We start from the raw sequence: 17,184 nt of genomic DNA on the forward strand, positions 1-17,184 counted from the left end.
TCTCCACAATTTTTTTGTGATTCCAAATTGGTCCTGGGAGGAGGTCAGTGTGAATTCCATTCATTCCTCTGCCATCTTGATTTCTTGGAAGAACCTTTACTTGATTCATTTATATATTACAGTCACTTAGCATACCTCCTGGTGCACAACATGCACTCGAGAAATATTTGCTGGATGACCAGAAAAACTTCCGCAAGAACAATAATCTGTGTGCAGTTTACTAACACCCACTTTCACAATGGTCTTTATAAAGTTCTTCATGAGCTTCAGTAGCCTGAGTGTCATGTGAAAAAAGATGTGGGAAATTTGGAAAGTTGGGGGAAGGTACTGCCAAGAATCCACTGATGCCAAGCTTATAAGGAAGCATCACAGAGGTCTCTTGAGTGCCATAGTTTTAGGCCTTGAGTCATCTGGCTGATCTATCTCAAGATCTATCCTCCATGCTGCAAATAGCATCCCTTTTTAATACCAGTAACTTTTTTGTACTGCAACATCAAATGTGTACAAGTAATAATTGTAAAAGAAGAAAACTGCTCCATATGTACTGTGCTTCCAAGGGTACAAGGTAAATACCAGCAAGCCCAGAACTTGAAAATAACCAAATAAATACTCGAGTCAACTTATATCTTATTTGAGATGGCAAAAATAAAAGAACCTTTCCACACTAAATGAACTGTCCTGTCTGTTGCTTGATATAAAAAATATTCTTTCAAGAAAAAAAATGACTTTGTGATGTTGATGATGTTTTTTGATAAATACTAGGATGTTCTTGAAATTGTCTGCTGCCCCAAAAGCACATATCTTGGAACACATAATCAGTTAATATGCGTTGAGTAAGCAGATGAAACTCGAGGGTTGTAAAATTTAGTATATAAAGTAGATATAGCATTGGATTTAGAAAAACAAAACCTGAATTTGAGTCCAAATACTACTGTTTATTAGCCTTATGATGGCACATCTTTGAGACTCAGTTTCCTAACTTGTAAAATAGCATAATGATTCTTGCCCTGAGTATCATGCATAGTTATTTGGAGGAATATTAATAAGAAAGTGGATATGAGAGTTATTTGAAAATGTTGAGGTATAGGACATATGTATGTTATGCATTTTAGAGCTGAAGAGTCACCTAAAGCAACCCTCTTGTTAAACAGGCAGTGATGTCTTGAGGTTTATAGTGAGGCAGATGCATGATGAAGGTTACACAATGAGGCAATGTTATGGCAGAGTCTAGAAACCAGGCCTCTTGATTCACAGCTCTCTTCTCTTTCTGTTACACCACCATTGTTTTGTGTTTCCCTAAAAGTGAGGAAAGATATTAAGATTCTGAGGAGACTGCAGCAGCTAGAATTAGCTAGAATAGAGTACCAAAAAGGAAAGACTTTCACAGAGAGAAGATTATGAAGATTTACAGAGTAACTCAAATACTCAGTAGAGTGCTGGTCAGCACATACCTATGAGAAAACTAGCCAAGGCTAGGGGAAGAACTTTCCCCCAAATTGAGAATCTTTACATAGAATTCTCATGGGGCTGGGGCTATATCCAGTTCCCACCAGCCACACTGGAAACCTCATAAGTTACAGTGCATAGGGTGGAGTATTCCAAAGGGTCTTGCCTCAGTGTTAAGAAATAACTAACTGGAACCAGTGCTGCTGTTTCCCTCCTCAAGTTTTAAATAATGACCAGAAAAGACCAAACTATTCCAATTAACATAATTATGTACCATAAAAAAATTCAAGAAGGGTGCAAAAATATCCAGTGCAATCAACAAAAGACAGCAAACTCAATCCAGACATGTGTATGTGTGTGTGTATATGGATGGTCTGTTCAGAAGCTATCTGGCTGTGTAATATGAAAAATAGAGATATTTATTGAAGAAGATACAAAATACAAGAAACATTGTACACAAGACAATGACACCTCAGTCCCCTTCAGAATAGGTACCTTGGGACCTCACACAGTTCTCTCAGTTGCCATCAGCAGCCCTGTCATATATTCCTGAATATTATCAAGAGTCTGAAATCTCTTCCTTTACAAAGGTGGTGTTAGTTTTGGTAAAATCCAGAAGTCACAGGGCTCCAAATCTGGGTAGTAGGGGGACCAAGACACCTGGGTGATTTGATGTTTTGCCAAAAAAAACTGCATGAGATGTGATGCATGAGCATGTGCATTGTTGTGATGAGGCTATCAATCACCAGTGACTGCAGCCTTCTAAATCAAAATATACAAAATATACAAAAAACCCCTCAAAAATCAGTGGTAAGAAAGCAAATAACCTAATTTTTAAAAAATGGGCTAAGAACCTTAACAGATACCTCACCAAAGAAGATATATAGATGGCAAATAAGCATTGGAAAAGATATTCTACATCATATATCATTAGATAATTGCAAATTAAAACAACATGATACCATTACATACCTATTAGAATAACCAAAATCCAGAGCACTGAGAACACCAAATGCTGACAAGGGTATGGAGCAACAGGAACTCTTATTCATTGTTTTTGGGAATGGAAAATGGTACAGCAACTTTGTAAGAGAGGTTATCAGTTTCTTACAAAACTAAACATACTCTTACCATGCAATTCAGTGGTCATACTCCTTGTAATTTATCCAAAGAACATGGAACTTATGTCCAGAAAAAGCCTGCAAATGGATGTTTATAACATCTTTATTTATAATTGCCAAAATGTGAAAGCAACACAGATGTCCTTCTATACGTAAGTGAGTAGACAAGAGTAGTATCCCCAAACAATGATACAATGGAATATTATTTAGTGCTAAAAAGAAATGAGCTATCAAGCTATGGAAAGACATGGAGGAATTTTCAATGCATAGTGCTAAATGAAAAAAAAAAAACCCTAATCTCAAAAGGATACATACTGGAAAAGGCAACACAATGGAGACAGAGAAAGATCAGTGATGGCCAGGGGTTCCTGGGGAGAGAGAGGGGAATTAACATGTGGAGCACAGGGGATTTTTAGGGCAGAAAAAATATTCTATATGGTACTGTGATAGTTAATATATATCATTATACATTTGTCAAACTCATAGAATATACAACACTAAGTGTAAATACTAATGTAAAATGTGTACTTCATTTAATAATAATGTTTTAATATTGGTTTATCAATCATAACAAATGTACCACACTAATGCAGAATGTTAATAACAGGGGAAACCATAAGGGGGAGCAGATAGGTTAGGGCACATATAGGTACACTTTGTAATTTCCATTCAACTTTCTATAAACCTGAATCTGCTCTAAGAAATAAAGTCTAATATGTTAAAAATGCCATTTATGCTATTTCAAATAATAAATCCCTTAGTAATGAATCTAACAAATTATATGCCATCCCTGGATGAAGAAAATTATACAACTTTATTTAAAAACTCTTTTAAAGTACATACATAACTGGAGAAACCTATTATGATCTTGGGTAGGAAGATTCAGTATTTGAAAATTGTGAATTTTGGCCCTGGATAATGTGGCTCAGTAGATTGAGTGCCATTCTGCAAACCAAAATGTCACCGGTTCAATTCACAGTCTAGGGTATGTGCCTGGGTTCTGGACCAGGTCCCCAGTAGGGGGTGTGTGAAAGGCAACCACATACTGAGGTTTCTCTCCCTCTGTTTCTCCCTCCCTTCCCTTCCTTAAAGATAAATAAAAATCTTAACAAAAATAAAATAATTTTTTTTAAAATACCAATTTTGGCTTATTTAAGATAGGGGAGGAGCCAGTGGAAGTTACACTAACTTCCTCCTAGGACCAGTCGGGAATTACAGCCAAATTGTGGAGAAATAATCTGTAATAAACAATTGAACAAGAGCAGGAAAGAAGTCTTATAACCAAGGACATACAGAAGAAACAGCTTCAGCACAATGTGACTGCTAGGGAGTGCAGAAGAGATGCAAGAGGGATGGCTGGTCTCCCGTGCGCAGTAGCTTAAGTTCCACAGGAATATTTCAGTGGCCAAGGGGAATCCCTCTAAGAAGGGTGTGTTATAAACCCTAAGCTGGGATCCCCAGCCTAGAGCACCAGAGCCCAAAAAATACACAGATAACATCCAGCTGCCAAAAGCGGCAGTGTTGTTCTCTGCCACAGACAGATGGCTGGAGATGCAAAGAGACGTGTAAAGGACCAAGTCATAAATTTTCATTTGCAGCCACTTACCCTAGGTGCTGTCAATGGAGTGAGGCAAAGTGGATTAGGGATGCTTGAGGAGATATTGGGTACAGAGGCTTTAAGGAGAGAACTGAGAGAGTAGCCAATAGGATCCCCGTGGTGAGTTATCCCCCATGCTACAGCAACCATCTTGCTCAGGCAGACTACTCCCTTCTGAGTGGCATCAGCATGAGGGGAAAAAGTAGCCCCACCCCTAGGATGGACTCTGCCCCACACTGTGGATCTTAAGTCTGACTACTGAGTGAGAGTGACTAGATTAACAAATGAAGGAGTCACCCACAGGTGGTAGATCTCTGGTAGTCTCAAACAGGTTGCTTAAGGCCAGACTGCTGCACCATCTGACATCACCACAGGTGAAACAAGAAAGAAAAAACAGTGGTCTCCTACCATAGAAGTTCACAACAAAAGGATAAGCAGTCAAAGCATATCAATTCAGGAAGAAGAAACAAAGAAGAGTCTCCCCTAAAGGGGGGAGACAAAGAAAAAAACCCAATTAAATGGAAAGGAGAAATCCCCAGAAAGAGTACTAAATGAAATACGAGGCAAATAAGCTATCAGATATTGAGTTCAAAACAATGGTTATAAGGCAGCTCAATGAGCTTAGTGAGAATTACAAAGAGCTACAGGGAAGCTACAAGGAACTTAATGCAAAATACATCAGCATAGAAAAATGGCATAGAAACATAAGAGCCAGGAAAAAATTACTAATACAGTTTCTGAATTGAAGAACACAGTAGAAGGAATTAAAAGCAAAATAGATAAGGCAGAGGATCGAATCAGAGAGCTGTAAGACAAGGTAGTGAAAAATTCCCAGAAAGGGGAAGAAAAAGAAAAACGACTCAAAAAGAATGAAGAGGGGTTAAATGAGCTCCAAGAAAACATGAAACATAATATCTGTATACTAGGGATACCAGAAGGAGAAGAAGAGGAGCAAGGGATAGAAAAACGGTTTGGAAAACTAATGACAGAAAACTTCCCTAAGTTGATGAAAGAAAAAGTCACACAAGTCCAGGAAGTGTAGAGGGTCCCAATCAAGACAAACCCAAAGAGGCCTGCTCCAAGACACATCATAATTAAAATGACAAAATTCAAAGAAAAGGAGAATCTTAAGGGCAGCATGGGAGAAACAGGAAGTAACATACAAAGGAACTCTGATAAGGCTAGCAGTTGATTTCTCAACAGAAACACTACAAGCCAGAAGGTAATGGCAAGAAACATTCCACATAATGAAAAGCAAAGGCCAGCAACTATGACTGCTCTACGTGGCAAGGCTCTCATTTAAAATAAAGGTGAAATAAGGAGTTTCCTACAAAGAAGAATGCCAAAAGAATATCCCTCCACCAAACCAGCATGGCGAGATATCCTAAAAGGACTGCTATAAGAAGATGAAGAAAAAGAGTGAGAGAGAAACAGAGGTACAAAGTGGGAAGATGGAAGTGAATAAGTATCTATCAAAAATATGGTGGGGGGGAGGCAGAGACAAATGTATTTAAAAATAAAGAAAGAAAGAAAAAAATAACTTAAATGTAAATGGATTAAGTGCTCTGATCAAAAGATATAGGGTAGATCAATGTATAAGAAAACATGATCTGCACATTTGCTGCCTACAAGAGACCTACCTCAGAACAAAAGACCTATACACACTGAAAGTGAAGGTTTGGAAAAAAGTATTCCAAACAATGGACTGGAAAAAAAGCTGAAGTAATACTTATATCAGAAAAAATAGATTTCAAAACAAAGGCTGTAAAAGAGACACAGAAGGACACTTCATAATACTCAAGGGTAGAATCAAGGAGACATAAACATTGTAAATATATATTCATCTAACATAGGAACATCCAAATATATAAGGAAAATCTTGGAGGACTTCATGTAAGATACAGACAGCAACACACTGATAGTAGGAGATTTTAACATCCGCTGTCAACAATGGGCAGATGTTCAAACAAAGAATCAACAAGGATAATGTGGCACTGAACAATGCACTAGATTTAATGAACTTAATTGATATATAAAACTTTTACTCCAAAGAAGCAGAAAAATACATTCTTTTCAAGTATACATGGAGAACTTTCAAAGATGAACCATATAATAGGACACAAAACAAGCCTCAACACATTCGAAAAAATTGAAATCATATCAAACATTTTCTCAGACTACAATAGCTTGAGAAACCAACCTCAAGGAAAAAAACACATAAACAGTCAAATTCATGGAGACTGAATAAAAGGTTATTAAACAATGAATGGGTCAATAATGAGATCAAAGAAGAAATCAAAAAGTTTCTGAAAACAAATTAAAATGAACACAACAGTCCAAAACCTATGGGACAAAGTGAAGGCAGTTTTGAGAGGGAAGTTCATAGCAATACAGGCCTACCTAAAAAATATAGAAATATTCCAGAGCCAGCCTGAAGGAGAGGTGGTAAGAAGGAAACCAGCTTCTTTCTGCCCCTCAAGACAGACCAGTATCAGGCATCCTGCAGGTCTTGACTGTGGACGGGATGCAGATTTAGTTTTTCCATCTTTCAATGGGAATTCCTATTTAGAACTGCCTTTTTTTACAACCCTAAATGAGTTGAAGTTTCTGCTGGAGAAGGAACATAAAAGCACTGTTGCCATCTACTTGACTAGAAAGACAAACGCTTTGAATGGAACCATTCTCTACAATTAAGCTAATAAGGTGGAGGAGTGAATGGGAGTCATGCTGACCTCTTCGCAAGACCAAACTGGAATTGCGACTAAATAGTGGAGAAATCACCTGGAAAACAATGGAACGATAGGGGGAGAGGAGCCTTGGAGCTGCGGACAGACAGTGGATTCAACTCTCACACATCCCAACAGGTGAGAAGTGCAGTGAAGCCTTGAGAGGGTGGGCTGGGGGCCCATGGCACCAGCACGAGAGGGACATTGAAATGGCCAGTTGGATCCCCCTGAGAAGAACAGGGTCTGAACCATAAACATGGACCCTTAGACTACAGCAGCTGCAACCAGGAAAACACACAGACAAAACGCAACCCCAAAAAGCTTAGGGGGGGCTCTCTGCCAGAGACAGGTGGTTGGGGATGCAAAGAGACATTTAAAGGGCCAACGAAAAAAATTGCAGTAGCAGCCGCCCTCCTTGATCTCTGGGTAGAGGTGGCAACAGAATGGGCTGGTGGCTGGGAAAAGATTGGTGAAGAAAACTTTGTGAAGAGAACAGAGACGGTGGCTGGCAGAGCCCCGGTGATAACTCACCTCCCACTCTGCAGCTACCATCTTGCTCAGGCATAAGGGAATCAATTAACCTGCCTTTTGTGATCCGCACACAGCTAGTGCGTGTGTGAGCTGGAGGGCTACATGCAGACAAGCTGGAAGAAATAGAGGATCCTTGGCCAAAGGAGTCACACAGCTGCATAGAGAGCCTTGAGAGACTAGAGACAGAGGAGTTGGGGAAAGAACGAGAGGAGGAACCAAGGAGTCCCGACTCCTCCTTTCTGTAGTCTCCATTGTGCGGGAACAGGTCACACCCCCAAAGAGCCAAAAGCAGAAAAGCACACAATAGACAGCCCAAAACCACCCAGCGCAGGCGCGCACACTCTGGTCGAGTGGCCAGCGAGGGTTGGCGAGCGTGTGTGTGGACCTGCGTGGGCTGGTGAGGACTCGACCAGGTTGGTGCAGATGGGGACCTGTGAGGCAGTGCTCAGATCCGTGAGGGCAGGCGTAAACCAATTCGCGCGGACCCTCGAGTGCAGAGCAGTCTGCAGAAATAGTGGATCCCTGGCCGAAGGGGTCACAAAACTGCCCAGAGACCCCTGAGGAGAGATTGGAGACAGAGGTGTTGGGGAAAGAACAGGAGGAGGACCAGGGGAGTCCCGACTCCTTCTCCTTTCGGTAGTATCCATTGTGCAGGAACAGGCCACACCCCCAAAGGGCCAAAAGCTGAAAAGCACACAATAGACAGCCCCAAACCACCCAGTGCAGGTGCGCAAACTCCCGCCGAGTGGCTGGCGAGGGTTGGCGAGCGTGTGTGAACGAGCATGGGCTGGCGAGAGCTCACGCAGGTTGGCGCGGGTGGGGCCTGCTAGGGAGTGCGCAGATTGGTGAGGGCAGGTGAAAACCGACCGGCGCAGGCCCGCGAGTGCAGAGTGGCACACAGAAATAGTGGATCCCAGGCAGAAGGGGTCACAGAGCTGCCCAGAGTCCCTGGAGGAGAGACTGGAGACAGGATTAACTTGAGAGTCCTGGAGCTGAATTCCTCCCATTTCCTTAGTCTCCATTTGGCGAGGGCAGGCAATGCACCCAAAGAGCCAAAAGTGGGGAAAGCACACAATAGAAGACCCTAAACTGACCAGTGCCCGGGTGCCCGCCGGCCTGGGGGGCCAGACGGGTTCATGAGATCGCGAATAAGCCCCCTGGGCTGGAGCGAGCACTCATGAGCCAAGGCAGGCAGGGGATCCTGTCGGGCCGGGGAGGGCGCTCAAGGAGCTGGCAAGAGAGTGCAAAGCGACCCACAGAAATAGTGGATACCTGGATGAAGGGGTCACAAAGCTGCCCAAGGCCAGAGGGAGACACAGACAAAAGACTCCTGGAGAGCTCAAACAAACGACCCAAGGTCATATAGGGTCAACAACTGAAATCATGAGAGGCAGGCCCAGAAAGAAAACTAAAGAAAAAACAAACAAACAAATAAATAAATAAAAAGAGCTGCCTACTACCATAGAAGTTTAATTCTCAAAGTTAGGAAATCTAGACGGTCCAATTGAAGCAGAAGCAAAAATAAATAAATAAATAAATAAATTACTGAACAGACTCTCACAAAAATGGGAATAAAAAGAAGTTCCCCCCAAATGAGTGTAAAAGGGGACTCCCCACAGAGACAGCTAAATGAAATAGAGGCAAGGGAACTATCAGATATTGAATTCAAAACAGTGGTTCTATGGAAGCTCAATGAGCTCAGCCAGCTCAAAGATAACTATGAGAAACTGCAGAGAAACTATCAGGATCTTACAGCAAACTATATCAACCCGGAAAAGGACATAGAAACTACCAAGAAGACATAAGAGGATATGAAGAATTCCATTCCTGAATTGAAGAACACAGTAGAAGGAATCCAAAGCAGGCTGGATGAAGCTGAGGATCGAATCAGTGAGATGAAGGATAAGGTAGAAAAAAGCTCCCAGAAAGAACAAGAAATCGAAAAAAGACTCAAAAAGAATGAAGAGACATTGAAGGAAATGCAGGTCAACCTGAAACGCAATAATATCTGCATAATAGGGATACCAGAAGGAGAAGAAAAGGAGCAAAGGATAGAGAACCTCGTCAAAAGAGTAATGAAGGAAAATTTCCCTCATTTGAGGAGAGAAAGGCTCTCATGGATCCAGGAGGCACAGAGGACCCCACTCAAGAAGGACCCAAGGAGGTCCACATCATCCAAGACACATCATCACTAAAATGGCAACTATCAAAGACAAAGAGAGAATCCTCAAGGCAACAAGGGAGAAGGAGAAAGTAACATACAAGGGGCCCTGAAACGCCTAGGAGCTGACTTCTCAACAGTAACACTACAAGCCAGAAGGGAATGGCAACAAATATTCCAAGTAATGAAAATAAAGGGCCTACAGCCAAGAGTGTTCAACCAAGCTAGGCTCTCAATTAAAATAGAAGAAGAAATAAGGAGTTTGCCAGACAAAAGACGGCTAAAAGAATACATCTCTACCAAACCAGCACCCCAAGATATCCTAAAGGGACTGGTTTACGAAGATGAAGGAAAAGAGTGACAAAGAGAAACACCAGGTACAAAGAGAGAAAATGAATAGGTTTCTATAAGAAATAACTCTCAATGTAAATGAAATAAATGACCCAATCAAAAGGCACAGGATAGCTGAATGGATCAGAAAACATGACCCACACATATGCTGCCTACAAGAGACCCACCTCAGAGCAAAAGAACTACACAGATTGAAAGTAAAGGGAAGGAAAAAAATATTATAAGCAAATGGGCAAAAGAAAAAAGCAGGGGTTGCAATACTTATATCAAAGTAGATTTCAAACCAAAGGCCATAAAAAGAGACCGAGAGGGGCACTTTATAACACTTAAAGGAAGAATCAATAAAGAAGACATAAACATTGTAAACTTATATGCTCCCAACATAGGAGCCCTCAAGTTTATAAGGAAAATCTTGGACGACTTCAAAAAAGATAGAGACAACAACACACTGATAGTAGGGGATTTCAACACCCCACTGTAAAAAATGGACAGATCTTCCAAACAAAACATCAATAAGGATATTGTGGAGCTGAATGACGCACTAAATCAAATAGACTTATTTGACATATACAGAACCTTACATCCCAAAGAAGCAAGATAAACATTCTTTTCAAATGTGCATGGAAGTTTCTCAAAGATACACCACATGATAGCACACAAAGCAAGCCTCAGCAAATTCAGGAAAACTGAAATACCACCAAACTTTTCTCGGACCACAAGGGCTTAAACTGGAAATCAACCTCAAAGAGAAACTTCAAAATCTTACAAACTCATGGAGACTGAACAGTAGACTGTTAAACAATGAATGGGTCAATAATGAGATAAGAGAAGAATTCAAAACATTTCTGGAAACAAATGAAAATGAACAGACAACAGTCCAAAAACTATGGGACACAGCAAAGGCAGTCCTGAGAGGGAAGTTCATAGCAATACAGGCTTACCTGAAAACGATAGAAACATTTCAAATAAAAGACCTAACCCTACAACTTCAAGAACTGGAGAAACAACAACAAATAAATCCCAGAGCAAGTAGAAGGAAGAAAATAGTCAAGATTAGAGCAAAACTGAATGACATAGAGACGAAAAGAACAATTCAAAGGATCAACCAATCCAGAAGCTGGTTCTTTGAAAAGATAAATAAAATTGACAAGCCTTTAAGCAGACTCATCAAGAGAAAAGGGAGAGGACCCAAATTAATAATATCAGAAATGAAAGAGGAGAAATAACAACTGATACCACAGAAATACAAAGGATTGTCAGAAACTACTATGAACAATCATATGCCAAGAAATTTGAAAACCTCGATGAAATGGACAAATTTCTAGAAAAGTATAATGTTCCAACGCTGAAGGAGGAAGAAACAGAAAGCTTGAACAGACCGATAACAGCTGGGGAAATTCAAGCAGTAATCAAGACACTCCTGGCACACAAAAATCCAGGGCCAGAAAATTTCCCAGGAGAATTTTACAAAACATTTAAGGAAGAGCTAACCCTTGTCCTTCTCAGACTATTCCAAAAAATACAAGAGGAAGGAAGTCTCCCAGACTCTTTTTGGGAGGCCAGCATAACCCTAATCCCAAAACCAGATAAAGACCCTACAAAGAAAGAATACTACAGGCCAATTTTGCTGATGAACATGGATGCTGAAATCCTCAAAAAAATATTGGCAAACTGCATCCAGCAATACATTAAAAAGATTATACACCACGATCAGGTGGGATTCATCCCAGGGATGTAGGGATGTTTGTATATATGCAAGTCAATAAACGTAATACATCACATAAATAAAAGAAAAGAAAATCCACATGATCATCTTGATAGATGCAGAAAAAGCATTCAATAAGGTACAGCACCCATTTATGATGAATACACTCAGCAAAAATGGGAATAAATGGGGCATTCCTCAACGTAATAAAGGCCATATATGAAAATCCTACATCCAACATCATACTCAACAGACAAAAACTAAAATCTTTCCCACTAAGATCAGGAACACAACAAGGATGTCCGCTTTCACCACTTCTTTTCAACATCATATTAGAAGTCCTAGCCACAGCGGTCAGACAAGAAAAAGAAATAAAAGGCATCCAAATAGGAAAAGAGGAAGTAAAGCTATCATTGTTTGCAGATGACATGATAGTGTACATAGAAAACCCTGTAGTCTCCACCAACAAACGCCTCAATCTAATAAGTGAATTTTGCAGAACAGCAGGATACAAAGTCGATATTCAGAAATCAAAGGCATTTTTGTACACCAGCAATTAAATAGAAGAAGAAGAAATCATAAAAGTACCATTCGAAATAGTAACAAGAAAAATACAGTACCTAGGAATAAATTTAACCAAGGAGATAGAAGGCCTGTACACAGAAAACTATACAACATTGAAGAAAGAAATTAAGAAAGACACAAAATAAATGGAGGCATATACCATGCTCATGGATTGGAAGAATTATTATCATCAAAATGTCCATACTACCCAAAGCAATTTATAGATTCAACGCAATCCTTATTAAGATACCAATGACGTATTTCACAGAAATAGAACAGACATTTCAAAAATTTATATGAAACCATAAACGACCCCGAATAGCCACAGCAATTTTGAGAAAGAAACACAAAGTAGGAGGGATCACAATACCGTACATCAAACTGCTACAAAGCCACTATACTCAAAGCAATCTGGTACTGGCACAAGAACAGACCCATAGACCAGTGGAACAGAATAGAAAGCCCAGAAATAAGCCCAGGTCTCCATGGGCATCTAATATTTGACAAAGGGGGCAGAAGAAAAAAATGGAGCAATAATAGCCTCTTCAACAAATGGTGTTGGGAGAGCTGGATGGCTACATGCAAAAAATTGAAATTGGATCATCAGCTGACACCATACACAGAAATAAACTCAAGATGGATAAAAGACTTAAATAGAATTCGCAACACCATAAAAGTCCTAGAGGAGAACATTGGCAGGAAACTCTCAGATATCCCATGCAGCAAGTTTTTCACTGATATGTCTCCTAAAGCAAGGGACATAAAGGAAAGAATAAACAAGTGGGACCACATCAAACTATGAAGCTTCTGCACGGCGAAAGAAAACATCAGTAAAATGAAAAGGGAGCCAACCCTATGGGAAAATATATTTGCTAATGATACATCAGATAGAAGTTTGATCTCCAAGATATATAAAGAACTCACTCGACTCCACTCCAAGACGACAGACGATCCAATCAGAAAATGGGCAAAGGATCTGGGCAGATGCTTTTTCAAGGAGGAGATACAGAGGGCCCAGAGACATTTGAAAGGATGCTCTGCATCACTAGTCATCAGAGAAATGCAGATCAAAACCACCATGAGGTACCACCACACACCAGTCAGAATGGCCATCATAAACAGATCAAAAACAACAGGTGGTCGCGAGGCTGAGGGGAAAAGGGAACCCTAGTACACTGTTGGTGGGAATGCAGACTGGTACAGCCACTGTGGAAAGCAGTGTGGAATTTCCTCAAAGAGCTGAAAATGGAACTACCTTTTGATCCAGTGATTCTCCTGCTGGGACTATACCCTAAGAACACCAAAACGCCAATACAAAAGAACCTATGCACGCCAATGTTCATAGCAGCACAATTTACAATAGCCAAGTGTTGGAAGCAACCTAAATGCCCATCCGTAGATGATTGGATCAAAAAACGATGGTACATATACACAAGGAATACTACGCAGCAGGAAGAAAAAAAGAACTACTAAGCTTCGCGACAGCATGGATGGAACTAGAGAGCATTATGCTAAGTGAAATAAGCCAGGGAGGGAAAGACAAGTACCATATGACCTCACATATAAGTGGAACCTAACCAACAATACAAAGATGCAAGGAAAATAAGACCAGCAACTCTGAAAGGTAAAGAAACCAACAGAGACAAGAGGGAAGGAGGGAGCGGCGGATGGGGAAAAGGAAGGGAAGGGGAAAGTCAAGGAACATATAGCAAAGACTCATGGACAAAACCAAAGGGGAAGAGCTGAGGGAGGGAGGGAGGGAGGGGGTATGGGAAATTGGTAGGAGGAATGGAGAGACAAATGTATTTCGAAAAGTAAATAAATTAAAAAAATTAAAAAATAAAAATACATTCAAGAGGAAAGCAAAAAAACCCTGTACACATTAACATATTTATCTTTGTATTATTTACAATAGTTAAAAATGAATTCAATAATAAATTTGTAATAATGAAAAATAACTAAGTAAAATATGTCACAGAAACTCTAAAAATAAATAAATAAATAAGTGTATCAAGACACAAAAATTAAAATGGCAAAATTTAAAGTCAGAGAGAATCTTAAAAGCAGCAAGAGAGGAACATCTAGTAGCATTCAAGGGAGCTCTGAGAAGGCTATCAGCTGATTAACCAAGAGAAACATAATTCAGAAAGGAATGACAAGAAATATTCCATGTAATGAAATCAAATGCATGCAACCAAGACTACACCACTCAGCAAGACTCTCATTTAAACTGGAAGATGAAATAAGGAGTTTCCCAGACCAAAAAAAAAAAAAAGGCTAAAAGAATACATGTCCACCAAAACATTATTCCAAGAGATGCTAAAGGGACTGTTTTAAGATGAAGAGAGAGAGAGAGAGAGAGAGAGAGAGAGAGAGAGAGAGAGAGGAACACAGGTATAAAGGGGAAAAATGACAATAAATAATAACCTAATATTACCTATCAATAATAACCTAAATGTAAATGGGTTAAATGCTCCAATCTAAAGACATAGGGTATCTGAATAGATAAGAAAACATGACCTGTGGGGCCTGACTTCCAGTTTTCTGGCCTGGCTGGGATCTTACTCATAGACTATGGCAGCCCCTTTTTTGGCTGTATGCTGCTCTTTCCAGCACTTCCCTTGACAGCATTCCTTCTCCACGATGTGCAATGGGCCCCAGCCTTAGTGGACATTGAGGAGGCCAGTGCCTGGCCAGCCTGAGTCTCCCAAAGGTGTTGCTGGGTAATGGGGTTGCTCCAGTCTGTGGCTTGGCCCCTCTAGTCTTGGTTTGCCCCTCCTTCCCAAACGTCCCCGGCCCTGGCCCATGAATTGGGGCCAAGGCGGTTGTAGTGCAGTCAAGACCAAAGAAGTGAGAATGCCTCAGCAGTGTACATGGAGCACTTGCCTTCGCTGGAGAAGTGGCTGTGTCTTTGAGGAAACCAGAAGCCTGTGGCGACCCCTGGTGACCCGGTTTATTTTTGGTCTGTCTCCAAACACTGGAGAATCGAAACTCAGCCGCCCTATGTAGCCTTTCTTTGGGTGGTCATGGATACACTGGTAGAAGATGATATCTGCATGCTGAATCATGAAAAAACCCACAGGAGAGAGACAATGACTCCAGTTTCAATATATTCAGGAGATGAGTCTGTTGCTTCACATTTTGCTCTTGTTACTGCATGTGAAGATATCAAAAAACAGCTCAAGGATTCAGAGAAAGAGAACTCAAAGAAAAGAGTAAGGTTTTTGGAAGAAAAGCTTATAGGAGTTCAATTAGATGAAGAAACAAATTCAGTGGGATAAAAACAAGTAAATAAGGTCCATCATGCATATTGAGAGGTTTGAATTGATAGAGATAATTTAAAGAGCAAATTGGATAAAATGAACAAAGACAAGTCTGAATCTTTGAAAGTGTTGAATGAACATCTGCAGTCTAAAGAAGTAGTGCTCCTCCAAGGAAGGACAGAGGTGGGAGCTCAGCAGGTGATAAGAAATTTAAATCCTCCTTCATCAAACTGGGAGGTAGAAAAGTTGAGCTGTGGTGACCTGAAGACCCATGGTTTGGAACAAGAACTAGAACTGATGAGAAGAGAATGTAACAATCTCAAAGAGAGCTACAAAAAGACAAATGAATCCATCTCAAGATGAAAATCTGCACAGCAGAGATCTCCAAAGACTAAGCATTTCAAGTGATAATATGCAAACTGAACTGAAGAGAGAAATGTCTAATTTACATCTGGTGACTCAAGGACAAGCTGAACTACTAAGAAAACTGAAAATCCCAGCTGCAATCAAGGAAGCCTCTGGTCCTGTAGGATGCATGGAAGATCCTGGGAAAGACAGCACAAAACTGCACCTGATGAATTTCACTGTAACATACAAAAGACACCTCACTCTCTCACCAGATGGCAAAACAATTTGTATTACCATATCTTCCCATTTACCAGGAGATGTAAAAGTTTTATCAGAGAAAACAATTCTCCACTCATGGACAATAATGAGTGACCCATTCCTCATGACTGTACAGACTTTCAGGAACACAACTCTTACAACAGAAATTCTCAAGAGGATGATTCTTGGGTATTCCCAAACCCTCCTAAATCAAGTGAGACAGCATTTGGGGAAACTAAATATAAAACTGTGCCTTTACACAGTCTGCCACATTACTTGGATCAACATAATCAAAACTGCCTTTATAAGAATTAATTCTGAACAAATTCATGATTTGGTCAGGAGGCTGCTGTACCTCCTATAATGGTTCTCTTGAGAAATTACTTAATTAACTGCAAGTGGGTTTTGATTAAAATGTTGCAGGGTCCTTCAAATGTATACATTTGCACATACTGTACCATATTATGTAATTGATTTTCCAGTATGAAAGAACAACACTCCAGATTATATTCTGGCAAAGAATCATATATATGCTAATAATAAATTAATAAACATGAGGTGTTTTAAAAAGACAATTCTACCTTTGATAATGATTGTAAATTTCTGCCTCTCACATAAAGAGTGTAATTGAGAGTTTTTAGACATGGTTTTACAAAGCATGTGAAATACCTAAACTGCTGTTCATTAAAAATAGAAGAGGCCATTAATATAAGAGAAAAAATTATGTAAGTTGCTTTAAGTTGCATAAAGGAGAAAATGGCAATGTGAATGGGTTATATTTCTGTTGACTTTATAGTACATAAAGATGAAAAATATAAATAGTGGAATAATAGTATGTAGGTTATTCCACCTCTATATGCTATTGTGCTTGAAAGATTTAAAACATAGTGTTTTTGATAAAATTTAGAATTTCAATTTGAATTTTAATACTTTAAGCAACCTGATCACTGAAGCCAACTTTGTCCCAGTACATCCTCCCAGTCCTAATTGAAAAGTGATGAAATAGTTGAAAATCTATGTGGTATGTGAATGAACTATTATAATCCTGTACATCAACCAATTAGAAGTAAGAAGAACATCACAAAGGTTTCAGTCTAATCTGTCCCTTCAGGG

At 39.9% G+C, this 17,184-nt stretch overlaps 1 pseudogene; it reads left to right on the forward strand.

Annotated features, from left to right (window-relative positions):
- Nucleotides 1–15,228: 15,228 nt before the first annotated feature.
- LOC129077432 (5-azacytidine-induced protein 2-like) lies at nt 15,229–16,386 on the forward strand (annotated as a pseudogene).
- The last annotated feature ends 798 nt before the right edge of the window (nt 16,387–17,184 follow it).

Source organism: Pteronotus mesoamericanus, unplaced genomic scaffold (genome assembly GCF_021234165.1).
Source record: "Pteronotus mesoamericanus isolate MK-2021 breed Mesoamerican mustached bat unplaced genomic scaffold, CSHL_Meso_final contig_66, whole genome shotgun sequence".
Lineage (NCBI taxonomy): Eukaryota > Metazoa > Chordata > Mammalia > Chiroptera > Mormoopidae > Pteronotus > Pteronotus mesoamericanus.